The sequence below is a fragment of the Lolium perenne genome, chromosome 6 (genome assembly GCF_019359855.2).
Source record: "Lolium perenne isolate Kyuss_39 chromosome 6, Kyuss_2.0, whole genome shotgun sequence".
Classification (NCBI taxonomy): domain Eukaryota; kingdom Viridiplantae; phylum Streptophyta; class Magnoliopsida; order Poales; family Poaceae; genus Lolium; species Lolium perenne.
The window spans coordinates 188,513,822-188,525,325 of NC_067249.2; the positions used below are offsets into that span (position 1 = coordinate 188,513,822).

Genomic DNA, 11,504 nt, shown 5'->3' on the forward strand with positions numbered 1-11,504 from the left:
TTTTTCAAATGGCAACACTTGCACATCTTATATTTCATCATATCTATCTCACTCCTCTATTCTTTTCCATCATTGCCTTGACCTCATGAATTGATGATTTATGTCAATATATTCATCCTTGTGAGTATATGAATACTTCACTCACCATCTCTCTTAATCTTGCTCTATCATTGACTAAACCACCATCACCACCCATCTACCTTGGCATGCTCATGCATTGTTCCATGTGGTGAATCCCAATTCTTTCAATTTTGAATTCTAATGTAAACCTCTAATCATCAACTATACCTTGGGAACTATCTTCATCCTAAGTTGGTCTCAACCAAAGTGGTGGAGATTATTATCATGGCACATGGCACATGTCACCTTCATACTCATTTTTATCTATATGTATCTACTCCTATTTTTATCATTATCAAAGTCACTCTTTGATATTATCTTCTCAACATCATACCTTGTCTATACACATTGATGTTGTGCCTTTCTCTCACATTGCTCACTTGTGCTTGGCAAGAATGGAGCCGGCCATGACAATTTCGGCCAGCCATGTTTCTCCTCACTTTCTTCTCTTGCAAGCATTGCCTCCCAACTACTCCAATCAATAAATGGGCAGCCACCTTCCTTGGCCAATGAAAAAGGAGGCAGCCAACCCTCTCCCTCTATAAATACCCCCTTGGCCAGCCACCACCTCCCCCTTTGCTCATTTTCTTCACTCTCCACTCCCTCACACTCTCCTCCTCTCCTCCACCACGAAATGCTGCTCCTCCTAGCAACCATGGCCGGCCATGGCCATGGAAACCTCTCCAAGATGCAACTCCCTCCTTCCTCAAGCTTCCCCTCACCATGAGAGCTTCCCTCTCCCTCTCTTCTCCCCTAACCCTAGATGAATCCAGCTTTATTTCTCCTTTCTCCTCTCACTAGATTGGATCTTGATACAGGTGCATGTTGGTCCAAGCATGGAGAAGGTTGAGCTATCCTCAGATCTGAAGTTCTTGAGCAAAGTTCGTCCAAAACCTTGCAGTAATTTCTGTATCTTGCTGTTTCAGATTCTGGTACGAACTTGTAAAATCTGCCAAATCTCGTGTGCAGATCCAAATCGAGTGATTCAAAGTTCCGCAGGTAGGTATTTAAAAGATCTACCACTTGGCGTTGGTCTCATCCTCAAATTCGTTACGTATTTTGCGTGGTAAATAAAGTTCTGAAAACATGCAGAATTACTGTTTGTTAGATTTCTCCCGTTTTACAAAACCTTTTTGAGCAAACTCAACTGTGGGCGAAAGCCCTCTTCAGTACCTTCATTTTGGCGTTGGTTTCACTTCGATTGACCTCCTGAAACTGAAATGGTTCAGAGATCAAGATCTGGTCAGATCTGACTTTGTCGAATTAAATCAGGAGCTTGGAAACGAATTTTTGAATGAAACCAACTGGGTAAGAACCACCTATTCAATATCTTTCAGATGCAGCAGACCTCATATTTTTGTGATTTGTGTATGATTTTTGGTGAATTAAACTTGTTCTGTGTGTTCTGCAGATATGGCTGTTAGCTTTTAAATCACCAAAAATCCATTTTTAAACCTAATTAAGTGATTCCACTTTTATAGGACTGCTGAATGTTTTCCTAATCATCTCAAACAAGTTTCAAACATTTATCTATTGTGTAAATCCAGAGAGAAAGAAAATGGTACAGACATGCAGTAAACTTGTAAATCCATTTGTGAGTGTTTCAGAAACAATTTGAACCCAAATCCAATTGTGTATGCATCTCTGTTTAATTACCTTCCGAATACAAGTGGCCTCATATTTTTAGGATTTTTCTACGATTTATGGCTTACAGATCTTGTTTTCTGTACAGTCAGATTCAAAGAAATTCCTAAAATAGTAGGATTAACCTTTTTGGGTGATTCCAATTGGGTTAGTCTTGTATTAATACTGGCCATCTAGGAAAAATATTATTATTCTCTGTTCATACATATTTGTTGCTGTTAGTAATGTTTATGTGTGACGTGCATTGTTGAAGCAAAACTTTTCGGTTTATTTAAAACCCTTGACCAACTCTTTTTAGTAGAGATGGGCAACCTTTGTTTTATGGTTGCAAAACAAAACCTCTGCAATTTAACTTTAGCTCTTTTGTTTTGCTTAAGTTTTCAAATGGTGGGGCATATCATTTGCTTCCTATTCTTGTGTAGTGTTATGTAAGCTTTATAAAATAGGGAGAATGATTGCCCGCTTTTGCAAAAATGTTTCAAATTATAATGTGAATGTTTTTGATGCCAAACTAATGCACTTGTCATCTTTATGGTGTTATCTACCAGGGGATAATTGGTTTATACCATGGTGATAAACGAGAGAGGCAATTGCTAAGTTGTGATGCACTCATACCTTTACTAGGTAAATAAATGGGGTTTTCTAAATTAAAACTCTTAAAGTTGTTTTGTGGTATCTATAGGTCCTTAGTATGTTATACCTTGGCTGCTTGATTAGTTATTGATTGTTGAATGTTGTCTTGTTGTTGCAATGTGATTGATTGTGTTCCTTTTATATTTCGCGGCGATAGATTCGAACATTATCGGGTTTGAAGGAGAGGAAGGATTTGAAGAATTTGAAGAAGTCCAGGGACAAATAAGCCAACCAAGGCAAGCCATCTTTTGATCTCTTGCTATTTATCCTTCTTGTTGTGTTCATTGTTCCATTATATACTTGGTTCCTTGTATCATGTGTGATGTTTGGTCCTCTACTCTATGCATACTTATTCCCAAGTATGTTGAACCCCTTGTTGATGTTAGGGCATGCTTACCCTAAGCATGTATGCCCCCTTGACCACTTATATTGTCACCTTCTTAGTGGTATAATGATTAACATCATGACCCTTGTTGAATCATATTAGTTATGATGTCCCTATGCATGCTTATCCTAAGTATGTATGATCCCCTTGACACCTCAATTATCATATCCTTAGTGGTATGATGGCTAGCATCATGCCTTGATGTATCTTAGTTCATCCATAAAACTATAGGTTGGGAACCCCCTTGGAAAAATACCTTGTTGAAAAGAATTTTTGAAAACCTTGGGTGAGTTGGACTTACCCAAGCGTGTGTTTACGAAAGGAAAGGATCTTGGCAAAGATGGTTGGAAAGAAAGTCTTGTTTTCGAAAACTTTGGCGCCTAAGTATTCACCCGTGACAATTAACCCGCGCAACCACAGCTACTCCAAAGTGGGCACGGAGCTTAGCTTGACATTTGTTCTTCTTAGCATGAGGCACCGCACAACTATACAAGGGTACGGTTACCCCCGAGTCCGGGTTGTCATGGTTGGGACAATAGTATAACGGGAGGCCTTCGGGGCTGACCCGTCCGGAAGACACTATGGGTCTCCTGGCTTGGCGGTGGAGCCACGCTCAAAGGGAGGTGAGCTGCCACGGTGCCGGGGAGGTACATACTCCATAGGGTAGGACCTCTTGCTAAGTCGAATGGGCGAAAGGCTATGTTCGGGTATCCGTCGTGGCATATGTTGTTATGCGGGGATGATGCCCACACGATAGGTATCCGGATAGAGGTGGGGAAAGTGTGCAAACTCTGCAGAGTAAAATCTATTCGAATAGCCGCGTCCGCGGTCATGGACGGTTGGAATGGCTGTTGCTTAGCCTGATGAGTTTTTGGTTTACAAATATTGTTTGGAAAATGAAAGAAATGAACTTGTTTTCGGAGTACCGGAAGGGTACGGGAATGGTTCGGTTGACCATATGGAGATGGTCGGAAAGGAAACAAAATTGGGTTACCCCCTCCCTAGTGATTTATGTTGTAGAACTCTTTTGAAGTATCTTCTTAAATAGAGATATAGAGATGTCTTAGATAAATTCTTGAAGTGTCCCCTTCAATCGAGAAGTTGGGATGCTATCTCCACCAAAAACATCTCTTCTCTTCTACATGCTATATCCACAAGAGAAACTATTCTTCCTCTCTTGTCTTCTTTAGTTAGAATTGGTATCACCTTCTTGATGGTTTGCGAGTACAATTCAAATGTACTCATGGCTTTGTCCCTGGCTATTTACTTGGCCAGACTTGGAGGAGTTCGACTAATGAAGAAGGATTTTGGACGACGTCTATGCGAGCTAGGAACGTCTTCCCAGTCAGTTGCCTGTAGGGTTATGGCAGATGACTTGGGTACTGCGCTGCTGAAGTGATGATGCTACTCTGATGTTTAGTTAGACCCTTCGAGGCTATTATGTAAGTATTGGTCATGTGACCATGTTGTAATTTTCTTATTCCGCTTTGTAACGGATGGTGTAATTTGATATCAGTTCGGTTATGTGTTCACGACACACTGATCATGGGATCGTGAACTGTATACATAACAGGGAATTTCGGACAGCTAGTCCGGGGTCCCCACATTGTATCATCCTCCTCTCTTGATCCTTGAAAACTTCCTCCACACCAAACTCGAAACAAACTCATTAGAGGGTTAGTGCATAATAAAAAATTCACATATTCAGAGGTGACACAATCATTCTTAACACTTCTGGACATTTCTCAAAGCTACTGGAAGTTAATGGAACAAAGAAATCCATTCAACACAGTAAAAGAGACAATGTGAAATAAAAGGCAGAATCTGTCAAAACAGAACAGTCCGTAAAGACGGATTTTTATGGGGCACTTAACTTGCTCAGATGAAAAAGCTCAAATTGAATGAAAGTTGCGTACATATCTGAGGATCACGCACATAAATTGGCAGATTTTTCTGAATTACCTACAGACGGGGCTGCTCAATTTCGTGACAGTAAGAAATCTGTTTCTGCGCAGTAATCCAAATCTAGTATCAACCCTACTATCAAAGACATTACTTGGCACAACAATGCAATAAAATAAAGATAAGGAGAGGTTGCTACAGTAGTAACAACTTCCAAGACACAACAAAACAGTAGCAAGATAAAAACATGGGTTTATAGCCATTAAGATGGGCTCAGTAATTTTAATGATGCTCACATGGAAGATAGAAAATGAAGCGAAAGGGAGCCTCAAGAAGCAAATTCAAAACACATTTAAGTCTAACCCACTTCCTATGAAAAGAAATCTTGTAAATAAACAAGTCATGTAAGCATAACGCAACAAGCATAGAAAGTTAAAACACGAGTAACTTCAAGATTCTCAACATAAAGAGGGGAAACTTAATATTATTAAGATGCATATAACCATGTTTCGCTCTCTCATAATAACTTTCAGTAGCATCATGAACAAACTCAACATATAACTATCACATAAAGCATTCTTATTCACATGCATAAAAGTATCATCACTCAAACTATCACAACCATCGTTGTAATCATCATAAATTGCAGGCATGGTATAATCATAATAAACTTTATCCTCCATAGTAGGTGGCACCAAAATACCACTATCATTATAATCATCATAAATGGGAGGTAAATTATCATCAAAGTAAATTTTCTCCTCCATGCTTGGGGGACTAAAAATATCATGCTCATCAAAACCAGCTTCCCCAAGCTTAGAATTTTCCATAGCATTAGCTACAATGGTGTTCAAAGCATTCATACTGATAACATTGCCATTAGCATGCATATAAAGTTCCATAGGTTTTTAAATTTTCTCTTCAAACACCTCATGTCCTAACTCAAGATAAATTTCATAAAGATCTCTAATTTTTTTGTTGTTTCCCATTAAGCCTAACTAGTGAAATAAAAACAAGAAACAAAAAGATGCAATTGCAGGATCTAAAGGAAATAGCTTCGAGCACTCACACACCGGCAACAGTGCTAGGAAATAGCTTAGTAGTCGGAGGATGTGAATACCTTTTACCTTACCTCCCCGGCAACGGCGCCAAAAAATAGCTTGATGTCTACGCACGCTTCTATTCCTCAGAGATGTGTTGGGCCTCCAAGAGCAGAGGTTTGTAGAACAGCAGCAAGTTTCCCTTAAGTGAATCACCCAAGGTTTATCGAACTCAGGGAGGTAGAGGTCAAAGATATCCCTCTCAAGCAACCCTGCAATTACGATACAAGAAGTCTCTTGTGTCCCCAACACACCTAATACACTTGTCAGATGTATAGGTGCACTAGTTTGGCGAAGAGATAGTAAAATGCAAGTGATATGGATGAATATGAGTGGTAATAACAATCTGAAATAAATATGGCAGCAAGTAAACATGCAGTAGAACAGTAAATAAACGGAGATTCGATATTTGGAAACAAGGCCTAGGGATCTGTAATATCCCAGGTAATGGGGTTACAAAAAATAGAGAAAACAGATGTGTGCATTGCATTCATGCATAGAAAATCTGGGGAATTTTCGCGCTTTAAAGTAAAACAGTCACAGTAACTGAAGTTTCACTTGACCTTGGTGGAATTGAAGTAGCTCATCAAGTCAAGCGCTATAAACCTCAATGTGACTTTGTTAAAACCTTGTTTTGGGTAGAGATGATTTGATCTAAGGGGTTAGATCAAATGAAACTAATAATCAACACAACAACACTTTACTCAATGAACAATTGCTTGATCTTATAAAAGATTATAATATGGTAATCCTTGACATAACATATGAACACCAATTCAATTGCAGATCAAGTAACAATAAAATGGAGAAACCATTCTTGACTTATCTCTTCCATGTCTTAAACCAATCCTTGATCCTACCATGAACCTCATGGTAACCAGTTCACTTCATTCTTGGAAACAAGACAAGGAGATAAACTCTAGAAACATATATATTCCTCTCTACTAAATATTAATATACATCAAACCGAGAGAAGTGAGAGAGTTCTATGTTACTTATCAGAGGATCAATGATAAACCTTGAACTGAACCTTGGATATAAATATCCATATGATCACAACATCATCTTCAGGAGGAACCCTAGGATATTATTCCAGACTATCCCTAGAGAGAGAACTCATTTATGTTAACCATAGATATTGATGATCACATCATTCTCTATGGAGCCTAAACTTAGGTTAGTATTGAAGTCTTTCCAAATGAGAGAAACCATAGATACCAATTTTTATCTTTACATATTTAAGAATCAAGAACAACCTTGAGCTTAAGTATTAGGTTGTAAACCATTTCCTCTTGGAGTGGTGAGATAACCTAATATCAAGTGAAACAAGATTATATCCATGAATTGATAAAGTAAGAATGAGACTAATCCACTCAAGATAGCCAAGTGGAGTCTTAGCTCAGACACCTAAGAAGATATTATGAGTACACCTTAAACCCTAGAATAACTATTCTTAAATGAGAGAGCTCAACCTATGGTGTTATACTCAAGATAATTGAGACAACCATAACCATGCCCATTCAAGAAACTATAAAAGAAAGTCTATACTTAGTTGATCAAGACAACACTTGATCTTGGGAGTGAGAAATTAAATTCATCAGAGAGCAAGCCAAACCTTGATCATTATAAATTGAGTAATGATCATAAACCCTAAGAACTTGAGGTAAAGATATTAAGAACAAGTTGATCATGCCTAATCCATGATCATGCTCTTGAGGTATGTGAGGATAAGTTAAACCCTACTAGGATAAGTAGATATCATTCTCCACATGAAATTATAGGGAGATCACTAGTAATCAAATCCATGCTATTATGTCAATCTTAACGTGTGAATCATTTGATGTTCATAGTAGAATCCTACCATATCTATATTTCAGAAATTTAAGAACCTAAGAAAACCTTAGAGTAAAACTCTATACCTTATATGGTGAGACACCATACATCCATATGACCAAAGTTAACTATAAAAAGAACTATAACTAATGTAGTTACTTTAATGAGAAATTGAGGTTAATAATAGAAGTTAATTGGTAAAAAGATAAAACCAATTCTCAAGTCCTTAGTAATTAGAGAAGCACATAAGATATGAAGCAAGTAACCATATTACCATGGTTAGGGGAGATTAAACCCTAGCCAATGCACTATGGTGTCATTCCATATCTACAACCTAGAATTATATCTTAACCTAGTTTGTATACCACTTGGGTGAGCACAACTAAAACCCAATGAAGCCATATTTGAGTTTCAAACCACTCATGTCAACCATTTAACTTAATAACCAAGAACCAACTATGAGGAGAGTAATACCTACTCTAAGTACTTCAAGGTGCTATTTAAATATAATCCTAGTGCTACCTTTGAAACATGGTTATAATAAAAACTACAAAACTTTAACAAGCAAGTGCTCACATAAAATTATGTGCAAGTGACAACATTCCCAAATAAGAGGTCAAATCCTTAGACACATTTTAGTACATGAAATCATGCCATTAAAGCCACCTTCTTATTTGCAATTCAGTAATAAATATTACCATGAAATTGTTTCTTGCAAAGTAATACCAAAGGAAAATCTACATGTCATTAAACCTGAAGACAATCAATAAGAAAATAATTTGAATATCTCCAAAGACAATATTCAAATTTATGTCTACATGGATAATTAATCCAAATACCATACTAATCCATAAACCAATGTTATAGTACCATATTAAATTTGCAAATACATCACTCCGTCTCGCCGCCGGCCAAGTTCCGGCGACCATTTGGAGGCGGCGCCACCACTGCTAGGTTCACCTCGTCGTCCTCTTTCCAACGCACCCACTCACAGCCCCGCGGGAACCCTACAACGCCGGCGACCATCACCATCTGACCGTCGGCCACCGTGAGCTGTGCCACGTAGTCGCCACCGTGGCAGCTGACGTGGTCTAGCCCCACCAGTCATTGACTGTGTGGGTGATCTGACCGGCTAGCTTTAGTTATTCCAGAAATTTGCTGCAACTTTGACAAATTGTAGAAAATCCAATATAGCTCAGAAAAATAAATGTAAGATATCAAAATTCTTATAAAGATAAACTCTATCCAATAAAAATATAATATGAAATTTTTATTTTTAATAAAAATTCAATTATTTAATACTTGTTAATTAAGCCTTTTCTTTTAATTCTAAATGAATTAAAAATGCAATAATTTGGAAAACTTTTCTAATTAAATAAAAACCAGTAAATAAACAAACAAAACATTAAAAGTAATTATCTTTATTTGTTATTATGTTAAATCATTTTTAGAGAGATTTAAACCCTGATTAATAATTACCCTAATTATTAATTGTTTTAAAAGAATAAAATGCCAAATTCAATATTATTTAATTTGCAAGTTACAAATAACTTCAACTTTAAATTGAAGTTATTAATCATAGAACTACATGGTAATTAGGAAACCCTAATTTCATGTTGAATGAATATTACAACCTCATAATTGTATGTGAAACCCCAAACCCTAATTCCACTAGAAACCCTAGCTCCAATATTTTATGTGTGAACCCTAAATTGTTTCCAAACCTAAACCCCAAATAACATGTGATCATGTTACTTCATTAGTAATCATAGATTCATATTTAGCAACTCAATGCTTGTTAAAATCCACATAAAATATGGGAATCATATCACTACTAATTAGCATCCCATGTGTTCATCTTCATCAAACCTAGATAATCAAGTAGGGTCAACCAAGTGTAAAACCCTAGTTCCTATTCCCAAGACCACCATCCTTAACTATCCATGATTATCATCACACCATTGTGATGAACCCTAATAGTAACCATGATTGATGATTACCTTACATACCCTACTCCACTAAACCCTACTAGTGTGAGATACTTATGAACCATCCTATTTAAGGAGCCAATTATTCCTTATTTAATAGAACCAACAGTAAAACCTAGACCACCTCAACCCTAATTGATATACTTCTTATTATTTAAGAAGTATGTTCTTCAAAAGTTATTCTTTTGAAGAAAATAAAGAATCATCATCAACCCTGCTTATAAGGACCTATAAACCCTAGCTAGCTATCACCAACAAGATGAACCAATCTTGATAGCAACCTTATATGAATAATTGCTTAGAATGCCAGGCTTAACTCAACCTTACAAGCCCTTGGTGTTGATGAATCCAACTAGGTCGTGATCCATCTAATACTTACTCCAGAAACTAAATGAAACCATAGTCAACCTTAGAACCCCATCAACCTAATTATCATACTTGTTCTTTAATTAAAGAACATGTTCTTCAAAAGTTATTCTTTTGAAGTATATGATAATTAATCATTAACCATGCCATATAGTGCTAAAACCAACCACTATTCATTACATGTTAGGATTATACCAAATGTTATTGTTGTGTGCTATTAGTGTTATTATTATGAATTATTACAGCACCTATTTATGATAACAAGAAACCAATTCTTAATAAGAACCTTGTTGTGAATCACTCTAAAAGTGCAACACACCCTGAACTAATCATTACCACTCACTAATATTAAATCATCGGGGTTAGGTCACGCTTAGAGCGATTGCATCCCATACTTATGCATTCTTGCATCCTTTGCCAATCTTTTAAACATCGTCCTTACCGGACGATGATGCTATTTCAGAATTTGGAGTTATTGCGTATCGAAGACCTTGCCTGCATAATCTTGCAGTCAAGAAAGGCAAGTTCATCACTTGCTCATGTCATTTGAGTATTTTTACCAAATTAATTGCAAAGTACTATGTTTATCACTATTGCATAAAAAGCAAAACCACTATTTTCATAACTATGAATATGACTATGTGGTGGGCAATGGAACCATGGATTGTGTTGATATGGTGGAGGTTCCATTGCAAGGGTTATATCCATCTAGGATTAAGCAACAAATGTCGTCCAGTGATTCTTGTGCCGTAATACCCGTGTTAACCATAAGATCTGGAGTGGGACGGAATAGTCAATCGTATTTCCACCTCTTGTACATCAACGAATGCGCTTACCGTAGCGGTTGTATCTTGCGGAACAATTGGTGGGTGGGGAGCCCCTTCTAATTCCCCACGGTATTGCTGTTGCATACCGTAGCGGTTGCTGCTTGCGGAACAATTGGTGGGTGGGGATCCCCTTCTAATTCCCCACGGTAATGTGGTCTATGATGGGTTGCAACTACCGGCGAAGGAGTTTGGTTAACGAGTCCCAGACTGTCGTCGTGGTCGGGGTCCATCCTTAATTGGTGTAAGAGGACCGGCGAGGACCCAGGGTTGGGGTATGCAACAAAGGGTGGGTGTGCGAGGTAGCGGAGGAATATGATTGGCTATGACCTTATACCGGGCCTCACACCAAAGGAAGTGTGGACGGGTCATTCCCGGTTGGCACCAAGGTTAAGATCTCTTATGAGTAAAGAAACACACCTCTGCAGAGTGTAATGAATCGTCACCTGTCACTCCCTGTTCCGGGTTTGGAACTGCGAACGCTACCGGAAAGGAACTCCATGAAGTTCTAGTAAACCGGTGAAGGCTGACGGACATAGTTCTCTGAATAAAAGCAACCTTTTGAACAAATGGTTATGAAAACCTACATTGGTATTAGACTTTTTGGTCTAATGCTGTAGCTAGTGCATTAAACACCTCTTTCCTATAATGAACTTGTTGAGTACGCTCGTACTCATCCCACTCTTAAATCCCCTGCTTAGATATGGAG

General features: G+C 37.8%; 1 long non-coding RNA gene across 1 annotated transcript; it reads left to right on the forward strand.

The window, feature by feature from the left end:
• Nucleotides 1-1,343: 1,343 nt before the first annotated feature.
• On the forward strand, nt 1,344-4,386 carry LOC127310153 (uncharacterized). The gene is made up of 4 exons (XR_011746707.1): nt 1,344-1,428; nt 2,313-2,388; nt 2,555-2,633; nt 4,058-4,386. It is a non-coding gene; the product is annotated as an uncharacterized lncRNA (long non-coding RNA).
• Nucleotides 4,387-11,504: the final 7,118 nt, after the last annotated feature.